Source organism: Pelobates fuscus, chromosome 7 (assembly GCF_036172605.1).
Source record: "Pelobates fuscus isolate aPelFus1 chromosome 7, aPelFus1.pri, whole genome shotgun sequence".
Lineage (NCBI taxonomy): Eukaryota > Metazoa > Chordata > Amphibia > Anura > Pelobatidae > Pelobates > Pelobates fuscus.
The window spans coordinates 15,453,009-15,468,008 of NC_086323.1; the positions used below are offsets into that span (position 1 = coordinate 15,453,009).

Sequence of the window (15,000 nt, forward strand, 5' to 3'; positions counted from 1 at the left end):
ATCCAAGAGGTTCTAAGCACCAAGCTGTTGCGAAAAAAAGAAAAAGTTTTGGTTCCCTATTTATGATGTCAGCATCTTTGACTGCGGGCAAAGCATGCCTCAGGCTCTGGCATTCTTGACAGCTGCAGGGCTCTGCCGAGAGACCAAGCATGCATTTAGGGGTGTGTCAGCAGTGGGCATGCCTCATTTGAATACCCATGTTGCACTGCAAGCAGCTGTGCTCCTCTTCCCTTTGCTGTTAATATGATACAAGCTTAAAAAAAACACCAGATATTTTGTCTTTTTTTACATATTTAGTGGGGTCATTAATATTTATGGCAGATTCTCCAAGTTACAGTTTAATGTAGGGTTGCTCACCATACGTGTAAAAGGCAGGTTCCGCACCTTGCCTGCTGTCAGATGGATGGATTTTATACTCTGGTTTCTCTTCAGATCGAATAAATCTTTCGCCTTTTACTAAAGATTTCCGTGGAGAGGAACGACCACGAGTTTCACTCAATTTTTTCAGGCCAAGTTTACACTGGCTGTGCTAAACTGGTACAAAAGTAGAAGAAACGTCTTAAACAGAGATCGAAGAGGTTCTAAGCACCAAGCTGTTGCGAAAAAAAGAAAAAGTTTTGGATCCCTATTTATGATGTCAGCATCTTTGACTGCGGGCAAAGCATGCCTCAGGCTCTGGCATTCTTGACAGCTGCAGGGCTCTGCCGAGAGACCAAGCATGCATTTAGGGGCGTGTCAGCAGTGGGCATGCCTCATTTGAATACCCATGTTGCTCTGCAAGCAGCTGTGCTCCTCTTCCCTTTGCTGTTAATATGATACAAGCTTAAAAAAACACCAGATATTTTGTCTTTTTTTACATATTTAGTGGGGCCATTAATATTTATGGCAGATTCTCCAAGTTACAGCTTAATGTAGGGTTGCTCACCATACGTGTAAAAGGCAGGTTCCGCACCTTGCCTGCTGTCAGATGGATGGACTTTATACTCTGGTTTCTCTTCAGATTGAATAAATCTTTCGCCTTTTACTAAAGATTTCCGTGGAGAGGAATGACCACGAGTTTCACTCAATTTTTTCAGGCCCAGTTTACACTGGCTGTGCTAAACTTGTACAAAAGTAGAAGAAACTTCTTAAACAGAGATCCAAGAGGTTCTAAGCACCAAGCTGTTGCGAAAAAAAGAAAAAGTTTTGGTTCCCTATTTATGATGTCAGCATCTTTGACTGCGGGCAAAGCATGCCTCAGGCTCAGGCATTCTTGACAACTGCAGGGCTCTGCCGAGAGACCAAGCATGCATTTAGGGGTGTGTCAGCAGTGGGCATGCCTCATTTGAATACCCATGTTGCACTGCAAGCAGCTGTGCTCCTCTTCCCTTTGCTGTTAATATGATACAAGCTTAAAAAAAACACCAGATATTTTGTCTTTTTTTACATATTTAGTGGGGTCATTAATATTTATGGCAGATTCTCCAAGTTACAGCTTAATGTAGGGTTGCTCACCATACGTGTAAAAGGCAGGTTCCGCAGCTTGCCTGCTGTCAGATGGATGGACTTTATACTCAGGTTTCTCTTCAGATTGAATAAATCTTTCGCCTTTTACTAAAGATTTCCGTGGAGAGGAATGACCACGAGTTTCACTCAATTTTTTCAGGCCCAGTTTACACTGGCTGTGCTAAACTTGTACAAAAGTAGAAGAAACTTCTTAAACAGAGATCCAAGAGGTTCTAAGCACCAAGCTGTTGCGAAAAAAAGAAAAAGTTTTGGTTCCCTATTTATGATGTCAGCATCTTTGACTGCGGGCAAAGCATGCCTCAGGCTCTGGCATTCTTGACAGCTGCAGGGCTCTGCCGAGAGACCAAGCATGCATTTAGGGGTGTGTCAGCAGTGGGCATGCCTCATTTGAATACCCATGTTGCACTGCAAGCAGCTGTGCTCCTCTTCCCTTTGCTGTTAATATGATACAAGCTTAAAAAAAACACCAGATATTTTGTCTTTTTTTACATATTTAGTGGGGTCATTAATATTTATGGCAGATTCTCCAAGTTACAGTTTAATGTAGGGTTGCTCACCATACGTGTAAAAGGCAGGTTCCGCACCTTGCCTGCTGTCAGATGGATGGATTTTATACTCTGGTTTCTCTTCAGATCGAATAAATCTTTCGCCTTTTACTAAAGATTTCCGTGGAGAGGAACGACCACGATTTTCACTCAATTTTTTCAGGCCCAGTTTACACTGGCTGTGCTAAACTTGTACAAAAGTAGAAGAAACTTCTTAAACAGAGATCCAAGAGGTTCTAAGCACCAAGCTGTTGCGAAAAAAAGAAAAAGTTTTGGTTCCCTATTTATGTCAGCATCTTTGACTGCGGGCAAAGCATGCCTCAGGCTCAGGCATTCTTGACAACTGCAGGGCTCTGCCGAGAGACCAAGCATGCATTTAGGGGTGTGTCAGCAGTGGGCATGCCTCATTTGAATACCCATGTTGCACTGCAAGCAGCTGTGCTCCTCTTCCCTTTGCTGTTAATATGATACAAGCGTAAAAAAACACCAGATATTTTGTCTTCTTTTACATATTTAGTGGGGTCATTAATATTTATGGCAGATTCTCCAAGTTACAGCTTAATGTAGGGTTGCTCACCATACGTGTAAAAGGCAGGTTCCGCACCTTGCCTGCTGTCAGATGGATGGACTTTATACTCTGGTTTCTCTTCAGATTGAATAAATCTTTCGCCTTTTACTAAAGATTTCCGTGGAGAGGAATGACCACGAGTTTCACTCAATTTTTTCAGGCCCAGTTTACACTGGCTGTGCTAAACTTGTACAAAAGTAGAAGAAACTTCTTAAACAGAGATCCAAGAGGTTCTAAGCACCAAGCTGTTGCGAAAAAAAGAAAAAGTTTTGGTTCCCTATTTATGATGTCAGCATCTTTGACTGCGGGCAAAGCATGCCTCAGGCTCTGGCATTCTTGACAGCTGCAGGGCTCTGCCGAGAGACCAAGCATGCATTTAGGGGTGTGTCAGCAGTGGGCATGCCTCATTTGAATACCCATGTTGCACTGCAAGCAGCTGTGCTCCTCTTCCCTTTGCTGTTAATATGATACAAGCTTAAAAAAAACACCAGATATTTTGTCTTTTTTTACATATTTAGTGGGGTCATTAATATTTATGGCAGATTCTCCAAGTTACAGTTTAATGTAGGGTTGCTCACCATACGTGTAAAAGGCAGGTTCCGCACCTTGCCTGCTGTCAGATGGATGGATTTTATACTCTGGTTTCTCTTCAGATCGAATAAATCTTTCGCATTTTACTAAAGATTTCCGTGGAGAGGAACGACCACGAGTTTCACTCAATTTTTTCAGGCCAAGTTTACACTGGCTGTGCTAAACTGGTACAAAAGTAGAAGAAACGTCTTAAACAGAGATCGAAGAGGTTCTAAGCACCAAGCTGTTGCGAAAAAAAGAAAAAGTTTTGGATCCCTATTTATGATGTCAGCATCTTTGACTGCGGGCAAAGCATGCCTCAGGCTCTGGCATTCTTGACAGCTGCAGGGCTCTGCCGAGAGACCAAGCATGCATTTAGGGGCGTGTCAGCAGTGGGCATGCCTCATTTGAATACCCATGTTGCACTGCAAGCAGCTGTGCTCCTCTTCCCTTTGCTGTTAATATGATACAAGCTTAAAAAAACACCAGATATTTTGTCTTTTTTTACATATTTAGTGGGGCCATTAATATTTATGGCAGATTCTCCAAGATACAGCTTAATGTAGGGTTGCTCACCATACGTGTAAAAGGCAGGTTCCGCACCTTGCCTGCTGTCAGATGGATGGACTTTATACTCTGGTTTCTCTTCAGATTGAATAAATCTTTCGTCTTTTACTAAAGATTTCCGTGGAGAGGAATGACCACGAGTTTCACTCAATTTTTTCAGGCCCAGTTTACACTGGCTGTGCTAAACTTGTACAAAAGTAGAAGAAACTTCTTAAACAGAGATCCAAGAGGTTCTAAGCACCAAGCTGTTGCGAAAAAAAGAAAAAGTTTTGGTTCCCTATTTATGATGTCAGCATCTTTGACTGCGGGCAAAGCATGCCTCAGGCTCTGGCATTCTTGACAGCTGCAGGGCTCTGCCGAGAGACCAAGCATGCATTTAGGGGTGTGTCAGCAGTGGGCATGCCTCATTTGAATACCCATGTTGCACTGCAAGCAGCTGTGCTCCTCTTCCCTTTGCTGTTAATATGATACAAGCTTAAAAAAAACACCAGATATTTTGTCTTTTTTTACATATTTAGTGGGGTCATTAATATTTATGGCAGATTCTCCAAGTTACAGTTTAATGTAGGGTTGCTCACCATACGTGTAAAAGGCAGGTTCCGCACCTTGCCTGCTGTCAGATGGATGGACTTTATACTCTGGTTTCTCTTCAGATTGAATAAATCTTTCGCCTTTTACTAAAGATTTCCGTGGAGAGGAACGACCATGAGTTTCACTCAATTTTTTCAGGCCCAGTTTACACTGGCTGTGCTAAACTTGTACAAAAGTAGAATAAACTTCTTAAACAGAGATCCAAGAGGATCTAAGCACCAAGTTCTTGCAAAAAAAAGAAAAAGTTTTGGCTCCCTATTTATGATGTCAGCATCTTTGACTGCGGGCAAAGCATGTCTCAGGCTCTGGCATTCTTGACAGCTGCAGGGCTCTGCCGAGAGACCAAGCATGCATTTAGGGGCGTGTCAGCAGTGGGCATGCCTCATTTGAATACCCATGTTGCACTGCAAGCAGCTGTGCTCCTCTTCCCTTTGCTGTTAATATGATACAAGCTTAAAAAAAAAAACAGATATTTTTTCTTTTTTTACATATTTAGTGGGGTCATTAATATTTATGGCAGATTCTCCAAGTTACAGCATAATGTAAGGTTGCTCACCATACGTGTAAAAGGCAGGTTCCGCACCTTGCCTGCTGTCAGATGGATGGATTTTATACTCTGGTTTCTCTTCAAATCGAATAAATCTTTCGCCTTTTACTAAAGATTTCTGTGGAGAGGAACGACCATGAGTTTCACTCAATTTTTTCAGGCCCAGTTTACACTGGCTGTGCTAAACTTGTACAAAAGTAGAAGAAACTTCTTAAACAGAGATCCAAGAGGTTCTAAGCACCAAGCTGTTGCAAAAAAAAGAAAAAGTTTTGGATCCCTATTTATGATGTCAGCATCTTTGACTGCGGGCAAAGCATGCTTCAGGCTCTGGCATTCTTGACAGCTGCAGGGCTCTGCCGAGAGACCAAGCATGCATTTAGGGGCGTGTCAGCAGTGGGCATGCCTCATTTGAATACCCATGTTGCACTGCAAGCAGCTGTGCTCCTCTTCCCTTTGCTGTTAATATGATACAAGCTTAAAAAAACACCAGATATTTTGTCTTTTTTTACATATTTAGTGGGGTCGTTAATATTTATGGCAGATTCTCCAAGTTACAGCTTAATGTAGGGTTGCTCACCATACGTGTAAAAGGCAGGTTCCACACCTTGCCTGCTGTCAGATGGATGGACTTTATACTCTGGTTTCTCTTCAGATCGAATAAATCTTTCGCCTTTTACTAAAGATTTCCGTGGAGAGGAACGAACACGAGTTTCACTCAATTTTTTCAGGCCCAGTTTACACTGGCTGTGCTAAACTTGTACAAAAGTAGAAGAAACTTCTTAAACAGAGATCCAAGAGGTTCTAAGCACCAAGCTGTTGCGAAAAAAAGAAAAAGTTTTCGTTCCCTATTTATGATGTCAGCATCTTTGACTGCGGGCAAAGCATGCCTCAGGCTCTGGCATTCTTGACAGCTGCAGGGCTCTGCCGAGAGACCAAGCATGCATTTAGGGGCGTGTCAGCAGTGGGCATGCCTCATTTGAATACCCATGTTGCACTGCAAGCAGCTGTGCTCCTCTTCCCTTTGCTGTTAATATGATACAAGCTTAAAAAAAACACCAGATATTTTGTCTTTTTTTACATATTTAGTGGGGTCATTAATATTTATGGCAGATTCTCCAAGTTACAGTTTAATGTAGGGTTGCTCACCATACGTGTAAAAGGCAGGTTCCGCACCTTGCCTGCTGTCAGATGGATGGATTTTATACTCTGGTTTCTCTTCAGATCGAATAAATCTTTCGCCTTTTACTAAAGATTTCCGTGGAGAGGAACGACCACGAGTTTCACTCAATTTTTTCAGGCCAAGTTTACACTGGCTGTGCTAAACTGGTACAAAAGTAGAAGAAACGTCTTAAACAGAGATCGAAGAGGTTCTAAGCACCAAGCTGTTGCGAAAAAAAGAAAAAGTTTTGGATCCCTATTTCTGATGTCAGCATCTTTGACTGCGGGCAAAGCATGCCTCAGGCTCTGGCATTCTTGACAGCTGCAGGGCTCTGCCGAGAGACCAAGCATGCATTTAGGGGCGTGTCAGCAGTGGGCATGCCTCATTTGAATACCCATGTTGCACTGCAAGCAGCTGTGCTCCTCTTCCCTTTGCTGTTAATATGATACAAGCTTAAAAAAACACCAGATATTTTGTCTTTTTTTACATATTTAGTGGGGCCATTAATATTTATGGCAGATTCTCCAAGTTACAGCTTAATGTAGGGTTGCTCACCATACGTGTAAAAGGCAGGTTCCGCACCTTGCCTGCTGTCAGATGGATGGACTTTATACTCTGGTTTCTCTTCAGATTGAATAAATCTTTCGCCTTTTACTAAAGATTTCCGTGGAGAGGAATGACCACGAGTTTCACTCAATTTTTTCAGGCCCAGTTTACACTGGCTGTGCTAAACTTGTACAAAAGTAGAAGAAACTTCTTAAACAGAGATCCAAGAGGTTCTAAGCACCAAGCTGTTGCGAAAAAAAGAAAAAGTTTTGGTTCCCTATTTATGATGTCAGCATCTTTGACTGCGGGCAAAGCATGCCTCAGGCTCTGGCATTCTTGACAGCTGCGGGGCTCTGCCGAGAGACCAAGCATGCATTTAGGGGCGTGTCAGCAGTGGGCATGCCTCATTTGAATACCCATGTTGCACTGCAAGCAGCTGTGCTCCTCTTCCCTTTGCTGTTAACATGATACAAGCTAAAAAAAAAAAAAAGATATTTTTTTCTTTTTTTACATATTTAGTGGGGTCATTAATATTTATGGCAGATTCTCCAAGTTACAGCTTAATGTAGGGTTGCTCACCATACGTGTAAAAGGCAGGTTCCGCAACTTGCCTGCTGTCAGATGGATGGATTTTATACTCTGGTTTCTCTTCAGATCGAATAAATCTTTCGCCTTTTACTAAAGATTTCCGTGGAGAGGAACGACCACGAGTTTCACTCAATTTTTTCAGGCCCAGTTTACACTGGCTGTGCTAAACTTGTACAAAAGTAGAAGAAACTTCTTAAACAGAGATCCAAGAGGTTCTAAGCACCAAGCTGTTGCGAAAAAAAGAAAAAGTTTTGGCTCCCTATTTATGATGTCAGCATCTTTGACTGCGGGCAAAGCATGCCTCAGGCTCTGGCATTCTTGACAGCTGCGGGGCTCTGCCGAGAGACCAAGCATGCATTTAGGGGCGTGTCAGCAGTGGGCATGCCTCATTTGAATACCCATGTTGCACTGCAAGCAGCTGTGCTCCTCTTCCCTTTGCTGTTAACATGATACAAGCTAAAAAAAAATATATATATATTTTTTTCTTTTTTTACATATTTAGTGGGGTCATTAATATTTATGGCAGATTCTCCAAGTTAAAGCTTAATGTAGGGTTGCTCACCATACGTGTGAAAGGCAGGTTCCACACCTTGCCTGCTGTCAGATGGATGGATTTTATACTCTGGTTTCTCTTCAGATCGAATAAATCTTTCGCCTTTTACTAAAGATTTCCGTGGAGAGGAACGACCATGAGTTTCACTCAATTTTTTCAGGCCCAGTTTACACTGGCTGTGCTAAACTTGTACAAAAGTAGAAGAAACTTCTTAAACAGAGATCCAAGAGGTTCTAAGCACCAAGCTGTTGCGAAAAAAAGAAAAAGTTTTGGATCCCTATTTATGATGTCAGCATCTTTGACTGCTGGCAAAGCATGCCTCAGGCTCTGGCATTCTTGACAGCTGCAGGGCTCTGCCGAGAGACCAAGCATGCATTTAGGGGCGTGTCAGCAGTGGGCATGCCTCATTTGAATACCCATGTTGCACTGCAAGCAGCTGTGCTCCTCTTCCCTTTGCTGTTAATATGATACAAGCTTAAAAAAAAAAACAGATATTTTTTCTTTTTTTACATATTTAGTGGGGTCATTAATATTTATGGCAGATTCTCCAAGTTACAGCTTAATGTAGGGTTGCTCACCATACGTGTAAAAGGCAGGTTCCGCACCTTGCCTGCTGTCAGATGGATGGACTTTATACTCTGGTTTCTCTTCAGATCGAATAAATCTTTCGCCTTTTACTAAAGATTTCCGTGGAGAGGAACGACCACGAGTTTCACTCAATTTTTTCAGGCCCAGTTTACACTGGCTGTGCTAAACTTGTACAAAAGTAGAAGAAACTTCTTAAACAGAGATCCAAGAGGTTATAAGCACCAAGCTGTTGCGAAAAAAAGAAAAAGTTTTGGTTCCCTATTGATGATGTCAGCATCTTTGACTGCGGGCAAAGCATGCCTCAGGCTCTGGCATTCTTGACAGCTGCGGGGCTCTGCCGAGAGACCAAGCATGCATTTAGGGGCGTGTCAGCAGTGGGCATGCCTCATTTGAATACCCATGTTGCACTGCAAGCAGCTGTGCTCCTCTTCCCTTTGCTGTTAACATGATACAAGCTAAAAAAAAAAAAAAAAAAAGATATTTTTTTCTTTTTTTACATATTTAGTGGGGTCATTAATATTTATGGCAGATTCTCCAAGTTAAAGCTTAATGTAGGGTTGCTCACCATACGTGTGAAAGGCAGGTTCCACACCTTGCCTGCTGTCAGATGGATGGACTTTATACTCTGGTTTCTCTTCAGATCGAATAAATCTTTCGCGTTTTACTAAAGATTTCCGTGGAGAGGAACGAACACGAGTTTCACTCAATTTTTTCAGGCCCAGTTTACACTGGCTGTGCTAAACTTGTACAAAAGTAGAAGAAACTTCTTAAACGGAGATCCAAGAGGTTCTAAGCACCAAGCTGTTGCGAAAAAAAGAAAAAGTTTTGGTTCCCTATTTATGATGTCAGCATCTTTGACTGCGGGCAAAGCATGCCTCAGGCTCTGGCATTCTTGACAGCTGCAGGGCTCTGCCGAGAGACCAAGCATGCATTTAGGGGCGTGTCAGCAGTGGGCATGCCTCATTTGAATACCCATGTTGCACTGCAAGCAGCTGTGCTCCTCTTCCCTTTGCTGTTAATATGATACAAGCTTAAAAAAACACCAGATATTTTGTCTTTTTTTACATATTTAGTGGGGTCGTTAATATTTATGGCAGATTCTCCAAGTTACAGCTTAATGTAGGGTTGCTCACCATACGTGTAAAAGGCAGGTTCCGCACCTTGCCTGCTGTCAGATGGATGGATTTTATACTCTGGTTTCTCTTCAGATCGAATAAATCTTTCGCCTTTTACTAAAGATTTCCGTGGAGAGGAACGACCACGAGTTTCACTCAATTTTTTCAGGCCCAGTTTACACTGGCTGTGCTAAACTTGTACAAAAGTAGAAGAAACGTCTTAAACAGAGATCCAAGAGGTTATAAGCACCAAGCTGTTGCGAAAAAAAGAAAAAGTTTTGGTTCCCTATTGATGATGTCAGCATCTTTGACTGCGGGCAAAGCATGCCTCAGGCTCTGGCATTCTTGACAGCTGCGGGGCTCTGCCGAGAGACCAAGCATGCATTTAGGGGCGTGTCAGCAGTGGGCATGCCTCATTTGAATACCCATGTTGCACTGCAAGCAGCTGTGCTCCTCTTCCCTTTGCTGTTAACATGATACAAGCTAAAAAAAAAAAAAAAAAAAAGATATTTTTTTCTTTTTTTACATATTTAGTGGGGTCATTAATATTTATGGCAGATTCTCCAAGTTAAAGCTTAATGTAGGGTTGCTCACCATACGTGTGAAAGGCAGGTTCCACACCTTGCCTGCTGTCAGATGGATGGACTTTATACTCTGGTTTCTCTTCAGATCGAATAAATCTTTCGCGTTTTACTAAAGATTTCCGTGGAGAGGAACGAACACGAGTTTCACTCAATTTTTTCAGGCCCAGTTTACACTGGCTGTGCTAAACTTGTACAAAAGTAGAAGAAACTTCTTAAACGGAGATCCAAGAGGTTCTAAGCACCAAGCTGTTGCGAAAAAAAGAAAAAGTTTTGGTTCCCTATTTATGATGTCAGCATCTTTGACTGCGGGCAAAGCATGCCTCAGGCTCTGGCATTCTTGACAGCTGCAGGGCTCTGCCGAGAGACCAAGCATGCATTTAGGGGCGTGTCAGCAGTGGGCATGCCTCATTTGAATACCCATGTTGCACTGCAAGCAGCTGTGCTCCTCTTCCCTTTGCTGTTAATATGATACAAGCTTAAAAAAACACCAGATATTTTGTCTTTTTTTACATATTTAGTGGGGTCGTTAATATTTATGGCAGATTCTCCAAGTTACAGCTTAATGTAGGGTTGCTCACCATACGTGTAAAAGGCAGGTTCCGCACCTTGCCTGCTGTCAGATGGATGGACTTTATACTCTGATTTCTCTTCAGATCGAATAAATCTTTCGCCTTTTACTAAAGATTTCCGTGGAGAGGAACGACCACGAGTTTCACTCAATTTTTTCAGGCCCAGTTTACACTGGCTGTGCTAAACTTGTACAACAGTAGAAGAAACGTCTTAAACAGAGATCCATAGAGGTTCTAAGGACCAAGCTGTTGCGAAAAAAAGAAAAAGTTTTGGCTCCCTATTTATGATGTCAGCATCTTTGACTGCGGGCAAAGCATGCCTCAGGCTCTGGCATTCTTGACAGCTGCAGGGCTCTGCCGAGAGACCAAGCATGCATTTAGGGGTGTGTCAGCAGTGGGCATGCCTCATTTGAATACCCATGTTGCACTGCAAGCAGCTATGCTCCTCTTCCCTTTGCTGTTAATATGATACAAGCGTAAAAAAACACCAGATATTTTGTCTTTTTTTACATATTTAGTGGGGTCATTAATATTTATGGCAGATTCTCCAAGTTACAGTTTAATGTAGGGTTGCTCACCATACATGTAAAAGGCAGGTTCCGCACCTTGCCTGCTGTCAGATGGATGGACTTTATACTCTGGTTTCTCTTGAGATCGAATAAATCTTTCGCCTTTTACTAAAGATTTCCGTGGAGAGGAACGACCACGAGTTTCACTCAATTTTTTCAGGCCCAGTTTACCCTGGCTGTGCTAAACTTGTACAAAAGTAGAAGAAACTTCTTAAACAGAGATCCAAGAGGTTCTAAACACCAAGCTGTTGCGAAAAAAAGAAAAAGTTTTGGATCCCTATTTATGATGTCAGCATCTTTGACTGCGGGCAAAGCATGCCTCAGGCTCTGGCATTCTTGACAGCTGCAGGGCTCTGCCGAGAGACCAAGCATGCATTTAGGGGCGTGTCAGCAGTGGGCATGCCTCATTTGAATACCCATGTTGCACTGCAAGCAGCTGTGCTCCTCTTCCCTTTGCTGTTAATATGATACAAGCTTAAAAAAACACCAGATATTTTGTCTTTTTTTACATATTTAGTGGGGTCGTTAATATTTATGGCAGATTCTCCAAGTTACAGCTTAATGTAGGGTTGCTCACCATACGTGTAAAAGGCAGGTTCCGCACCTTGCCTGCTGTCAGATGGATGGACTTTATACTCTGGTTTCTCTTCAGATCGAATAAATCTTTCGCCTTTTACTAAAGATTTCCGTGGAGAGGAACGACCACGAGTTTCACTCAATTTTTTCAGGCCCAGTTTACACTGGCTGTGCTAAACTTGTACAAAAGTAGAAGAAACTTCTTAAACAGAGATCCAAGAGGTTCTAAGCACCAAGCTGTTGCGAAAAAAAGAAAAAGTTTTGGATCCCTATTTATGATGTCAGCATCTTTGACTGCGGGCAAAGCATGTCTCAGGCTCTGGCATTCTTCACAGCTGCAGGGCTCTGCCGAGAGACCAAGCATGCATTTAGGGGCGTTTCAGCAGTGGGCATGCCTCATTTGAATACCCATGTTGCACTGCAAGCAGCTGTGCTCCTCTTCCCTTTGCTGTTAACATGATACAAGCTAAAAAAAAAAAAAAAAAAAAGATATTTTTTTCTTTTTTTACATATTTAGTGGGGTCATTAATATTTATGGCAGATTCTCCAAGTTAAAGCTTAATGTAGGGTTGCTCACCATACGTGTGAAAGGCAGGTTCCACACCTTGCCTGCTGTCAGATGGATGGACTTTATACTCTGGTTTCTCTTCAGATCGAATAAATCTTTCGCCTTTTACTAAAGATTTCCGTGGAGAGGAACGAACACGAGTTTCACTCAATTTTTTCAGGCCCAGTTTACACTGGCTGTGCTAAACTTGTACAAAAGTAGAAGAAACTTCTTAAACAGAGATCCAAGAGGTTCTAAGCACCAAGCTGTTGCGAAAAAAAGAAAAAGTTTTGGATCCCTATTTATGATGTCAGCATCTTTGACTGCTGGCAAAGCATGCCTCAGGCTCTGGCATTCTTGACAGCTGCAGGGCTCTGCCGAGAGACCAAGCATGCATTTAGGGGCGTGTCAGCAGTGGGCATGCCTCATTTGAATACCCATGTTGCACTGCAAGCAGCTGTGCTCCTCTTCCCTTTGCTGTTAATATGATACAAGCTTAAAAAAAAAAACAGATATTTTTTCTTTTTTTACATATTTAGTGGGGTCATTAATATTTATGGCAGATTCTCCAAGTTACAGCTTAATGTAGGGTTGCTCACCATACGTGTAAAAGGCAGGTTCCGCACCTTGCCTGCTGTCAGATGGATGGACTTTATACTCTGGTTTCTCTTCAGATCGAATAAATCTTTCGCCTTTTACTAAAGATTTCCGTGGAGAGGAACGAACACGAGTTTCACTCAATTTTTTCAGGCCCAGTTTACACTGGCTGTGCTAAACTTGTACAAAAGTAGAAGAAACTTCTTAAACGGAGATCCAAGAGGTTCTAAGCACCAAGCTGTTGCGAAAAAAAGAAAAAGTTTTGGTTCCCTATTTATGATGTCAGCATCTTTGACTGCGGGCAAAGCATGCCTCAGGCTCTGGCATTCTTGACAGCTGCAGGGCTCTGCCGAGAGACCAAGCATGCATTTAGGGGCGTGTCAGCAGTGGGCATGCCTCATTTGAATACCCATGTTGCACTGCAAGCAGCTGTGCTCCTCTTCCCTTTGCTGTTAATATGATACAAGCTTAAAAAAACACCAGATATTTTGTCTTTTTTTACATATTTAGTGGGGTCGTTAATATTTATGGCAGATTCTCCAAGTTACAGCTTAATGTAGGGTTGCTCACCATACGTGTAAAAGGCAGGTTCCGCACCTTGCCTGCTGTCAGATGGATGGATTTTATACTCTGGTTTCTCTTCAGATCGAATAAATCTTTCGCCTTTTACTAAAGATTTCCGTGGAGAGGAACGACCACGAGTTTCACTCAATTTTTTCAGGCCCAGTTTACACTGGCTGTGCTAAACTTGTACAAAAGTAGAAGAAACGTCTTAAACAGAGATCCAAGAGGTTATAAGCACCAAGCTGTTGCGAAAAAAAGAAAAAGTTTTGGTTCCCTATTGATGATGTCAGCATCTTTGACTGCGGGCAAAGCATGCCTCAGGCTCTGGCATTCTTGACAGCTGCGGGGCTCTGCCGAGAGACCAAGCATGCATTTAGGGGCGTGTCAGCAGTGGGCATGCCTCATTTGAATACCCATGTTGCACTGCAAGCAGCTGTGCTCCTCTTCCCTTTGCTGTTAACATGATACAAGCTAAAAAAAAAAAAAAAAAAAAGATATTTTTTTCTTTTTTTACATATTTAGTGGGGTCATTAATATTTATGGCAGATTCTCCAAGTTAAAGCTTAATGTAGGGTTGCTCACCATATGTGTGAAAGGCAGGTTCCACACCTTGCCTGCTGTCAGATGGATGGACTTTATACTCTGGTTTCTCTTCAGATCGAATAAATCTTTCGCGTTTTACTAAAGATTTCCGTGGAGAGGAACGAACACGAGTTTCACTCAATTTTTTCAGGCCCAGTTTACACTGGCTGTGCTAAACTTGTACAAAAGTAGAAGAAACTTCTTAAACGGAGATCCAAGAGGTTCTAAGCACCAAGCTGTTGCGAAAAAAAGAAAAAGTTTTGGTTCCCTATTTATGATGTCAGCATCTTTGACTGCGGGCAAAGCATGCCTCAGGCTCTGGCATTCTTGACAGCTGCAGGGCTCTGCCGAGAGACCAAGCATGCATTTAGGGGCGTGTCAGCAGTGGGCATGCCTCATTTGAATACCCATGTTGCACTGCAAGCAGCTGTGCTCCTCTTCCCTTTGCTGTTAATATGATACAAGCTTAAAAAAACACCAGATATTTTGTCTTTTTTTACATATTTAGTGGGGTCGTTAATATTTATGGCAGATTCTCCAAGTTACAGCTTAATGTAGGGTTGCTCACCATACGTGTAAAAGGCAGGTTCCGCACCTTGCCTGCTGTCAGATGGATGGACTTTATACTCTGATTTCTCTTCAGATCGAATAAATCTTTCGCCTTTTACTAAAGATTTCCGTGGAGAGGAACGACCACGAGTTTCACTCAATTTTTTCAGGCCCAGTTTACACTGGCTGTGCTAAACTTGTACAACAGTAGAAGAAACGTCTTAAACAGAGATCCATAGAGGTTCTAAGGACCAAGCTGTTGCGAAAAAAAGAAAAAGTTTTGGCTCCCTATTTATGATGTCAGCATCTTTGACTGCGGGCAAAGCATGCCTCAGGCTCTGGCATTCTTGACAGCTGCAGGGCTCTGCCGAGAGACCAAGCATGCATTTAGGGGTGTGTCAGCAGTGGGCATGCCTCATT

At 42.5% G+C, this 15,000-nt stretch overlaps 26 non-coding genes across 26 annotated transcripts; all 26 read left to right on the forward strand.

Moving 5' to 3' along the window:
• The first annotated feature begins 412 nt into the window (after positions 1-412).
• Positions 413-526, forward strand: LOC134569466 (U5 spliceosomal RNA). Its single transcript, XR_010084143.1, has one exon. It is a non-coding gene; the product is annotated as a U5 spliceosomal RNA (small nuclear RNA).
• Positions 527-980: 454 nt separating this feature from the next.
• On the forward strand, positions 981-1,094 carry LOC134569759 (U5 spliceosomal RNA). The gene has a single exon (XR_010084426.1). It is a non-coding gene; the product is annotated as a U5 spliceosomal RNA (small nuclear RNA).
• A 455-nt stretch (positions 1,095-1,549) lies between these two features.
• Positions 1,550-1,663, forward strand: LOC134569827 (U5 spliceosomal RNA). The gene has a single exon (XR_010084493.1). It is a non-coding gene; the product is annotated as a U5 spliceosomal RNA (small nuclear RNA).
• Positions 1,664-2,118: 455 nt separating this feature from the next.
• Positions 2,119-2,232, forward strand: LOC134569727 (U5 spliceosomal RNA). The gene has a single exon (XR_010084395.1). It is a non-coding gene; the product is annotated as a U5 spliceosomal RNA (small nuclear RNA).
• A 451-nt stretch (positions 2,233-2,683) lies between these two features.
• LOC134569760 (U5 spliceosomal RNA) lies at positions 2,684-2,797 on the forward strand. Its single transcript, XR_010084427.1, has one exon. It is a non-coding gene; the product is annotated as a U5 spliceosomal RNA (small nuclear RNA).
• A 455-nt stretch (positions 2,798-3,252) lies between these two features.
• On the forward strand, positions 3,253-3,366 carry LOC134569851 (U5 spliceosomal RNA). Its single transcript, XR_010084516.1, has one exon. It is a non-coding gene; the product is annotated as a U5 spliceosomal RNA (small nuclear RNA).
• A 454-nt stretch (positions 3,367-3,820) lies between these two features.
• LOC134569906 (U5 spliceosomal RNA) lies at positions 3,821-3,934 on the forward strand. The gene has a single exon (XR_010084568.1). It is a non-coding gene; the product is annotated as a U5 spliceosomal RNA (small nuclear RNA).
• Positions 3,935-4,389: 455 nt separating this feature from the next.
• On the forward strand, positions 4,390-4,503 carry LOC134569490 (U5 spliceosomal RNA). The gene has a single exon (XR_010084166.1). It is a non-coding gene; the product is annotated as a U5 spliceosomal RNA (small nuclear RNA).
• Positions 4,504-4,958: 455 nt separating this feature from the next.
• LOC134569589 (U5 spliceosomal RNA) lies at positions 4,959-5,072 on the forward strand. Its single transcript, XR_010084264.1, has one exon. It is a non-coding gene; the product is annotated as a U5 spliceosomal RNA (small nuclear RNA).
• Positions 5,073-5,526: 454 nt separating this feature from the next.
• Positions 5,527-5,640, forward strand: LOC134570483 (U5 spliceosomal RNA). Its single transcript, XR_010085109.1, has one exon. It is a non-coding gene; the product is annotated as a U5 spliceosomal RNA (small nuclear RNA).
• Positions 5,641-6,095: 455 nt separating this feature from the next.
• LOC134569467 (U5 spliceosomal RNA) lies at positions 6,096-6,209 on the forward strand. Its single transcript, XR_010084144.1, has one exon. It is a non-coding gene; the product is annotated as a U5 spliceosomal RNA (small nuclear RNA).
• Positions 6,210-6,663: 454 nt separating this feature from the next.
• On the forward strand, positions 6,664-6,777 carry LOC134569761 (U5 spliceosomal RNA). Its single transcript, XR_010084428.1, has one exon. It is a non-coding gene; the product is annotated as a U5 spliceosomal RNA (small nuclear RNA).
• Positions 6,778-7,233: 456 nt separating this feature from the next.
• Positions 7,234-7,347, forward strand: LOC134570339 (U5 spliceosomal RNA). Its single transcript, XR_010084974.1, has one exon. It is a non-coding gene; the product is annotated as a U5 spliceosomal RNA (small nuclear RNA).
• Positions 7,348-7,804: 457 nt separating this feature from the next.
• LOC134570133 (U5 spliceosomal RNA) lies at positions 7,805-7,918 on the forward strand. Its single transcript, XR_010084781.1, has one exon. It is a non-coding gene; the product is annotated as a U5 spliceosomal RNA (small nuclear RNA).
• A 455-nt stretch (positions 7,919-8,373) lies between these two features.
• Positions 8,374-8,487, forward strand: LOC134570340 (U5 spliceosomal RNA). Its single transcript, XR_010084975.1, has one exon. It is a non-coding gene; the product is annotated as a U5 spliceosomal RNA (small nuclear RNA).
• Positions 8,488-8,948: 461 nt separating this feature from the next.
• On the forward strand, positions 8,949-9,062 carry LOC134569846 (U5 spliceosomal RNA). Its single transcript, XR_010084512.1, has one exon. It is a non-coding gene; the product is annotated as a U5 spliceosomal RNA (small nuclear RNA).
• A 454-nt stretch (positions 9,063-9,516) lies between these two features.
• Positions 9,517-9,630, forward strand: LOC134570341 (U5 spliceosomal RNA). The gene has a single exon (XR_010084976.1). It is a non-coding gene; the product is annotated as a U5 spliceosomal RNA (small nuclear RNA).
• A 462-nt stretch (positions 9,631-10,092) lies between these two features.
• On the forward strand, positions 10,093-10,206 carry LOC134569847 (U5 spliceosomal RNA). Its single transcript, XR_010084513.1, has one exon. It is a non-coding gene; the product is annotated as a U5 spliceosomal RNA (small nuclear RNA).
• Positions 10,207-10,660: 454 nt separating this feature from the next.
• On the forward strand, positions 10,661-10,774 carry LOC134569711 (U5 spliceosomal RNA). Its single transcript, XR_010084380.1, has one exon. It is a non-coding gene; the product is annotated as a U5 spliceosomal RNA (small nuclear RNA).
• Positions 10,775-11,229: 455 nt separating this feature from the next.
• Positions 11,230-11,343, forward strand: LOC134569889 (U5 spliceosomal RNA). The gene has a single exon (XR_010084552.1). It is a non-coding gene; the product is annotated as a U5 spliceosomal RNA (small nuclear RNA).
• Positions 11,344-11,797: 454 nt separating this feature from the next.
• LOC134570342 (U5 spliceosomal RNA) lies at positions 11,798-11,911 on the forward strand. Its single transcript, XR_010084977.1, has one exon. It is a non-coding gene; the product is annotated as a U5 spliceosomal RNA (small nuclear RNA).
• A 462-nt stretch (positions 11,912-12,373) lies between these two features.
• Positions 12,374-12,487, forward strand: LOC134570484 (U5 spliceosomal RNA). Its single transcript, XR_010085110.1, has one exon. It is a non-coding gene; the product is annotated as a U5 spliceosomal RNA (small nuclear RNA).
• Positions 12,488-12,942: 455 nt separating this feature from the next.
• LOC134570485 (U5 spliceosomal RNA) lies at positions 12,943-13,056 on the forward strand. Its single transcript, XR_010085111.1, has one exon. It is a non-coding gene; the product is annotated as a U5 spliceosomal RNA (small nuclear RNA).
• A 454-nt stretch (positions 13,057-13,510) lies between these two features.
• LOC134570343 (U5 spliceosomal RNA) lies at positions 13,511-13,624 on the forward strand. The gene has a single exon (XR_010084978.1). It is a non-coding gene; the product is annotated as a U5 spliceosomal RNA (small nuclear RNA).
• Positions 13,625-14,086: 462 nt separating this feature from the next.
• LOC134569850 (U5 spliceosomal RNA) lies at positions 14,087-14,200 on the forward strand. The gene has a single exon (XR_010084515.1). It is a non-coding gene; the product is annotated as a U5 spliceosomal RNA (small nuclear RNA).
• A 454-nt stretch (positions 14,201-14,654) lies between these two features.
• LOC134569713 (U5 spliceosomal RNA) lies at positions 14,655-14,768 on the forward strand. Its single transcript, XR_010084382.1, has one exon. It is a non-coding gene; the product is annotated as a U5 spliceosomal RNA (small nuclear RNA).
• The last annotated feature ends 232 nt before the right edge of the window (positions 14,769-15,000 follow it).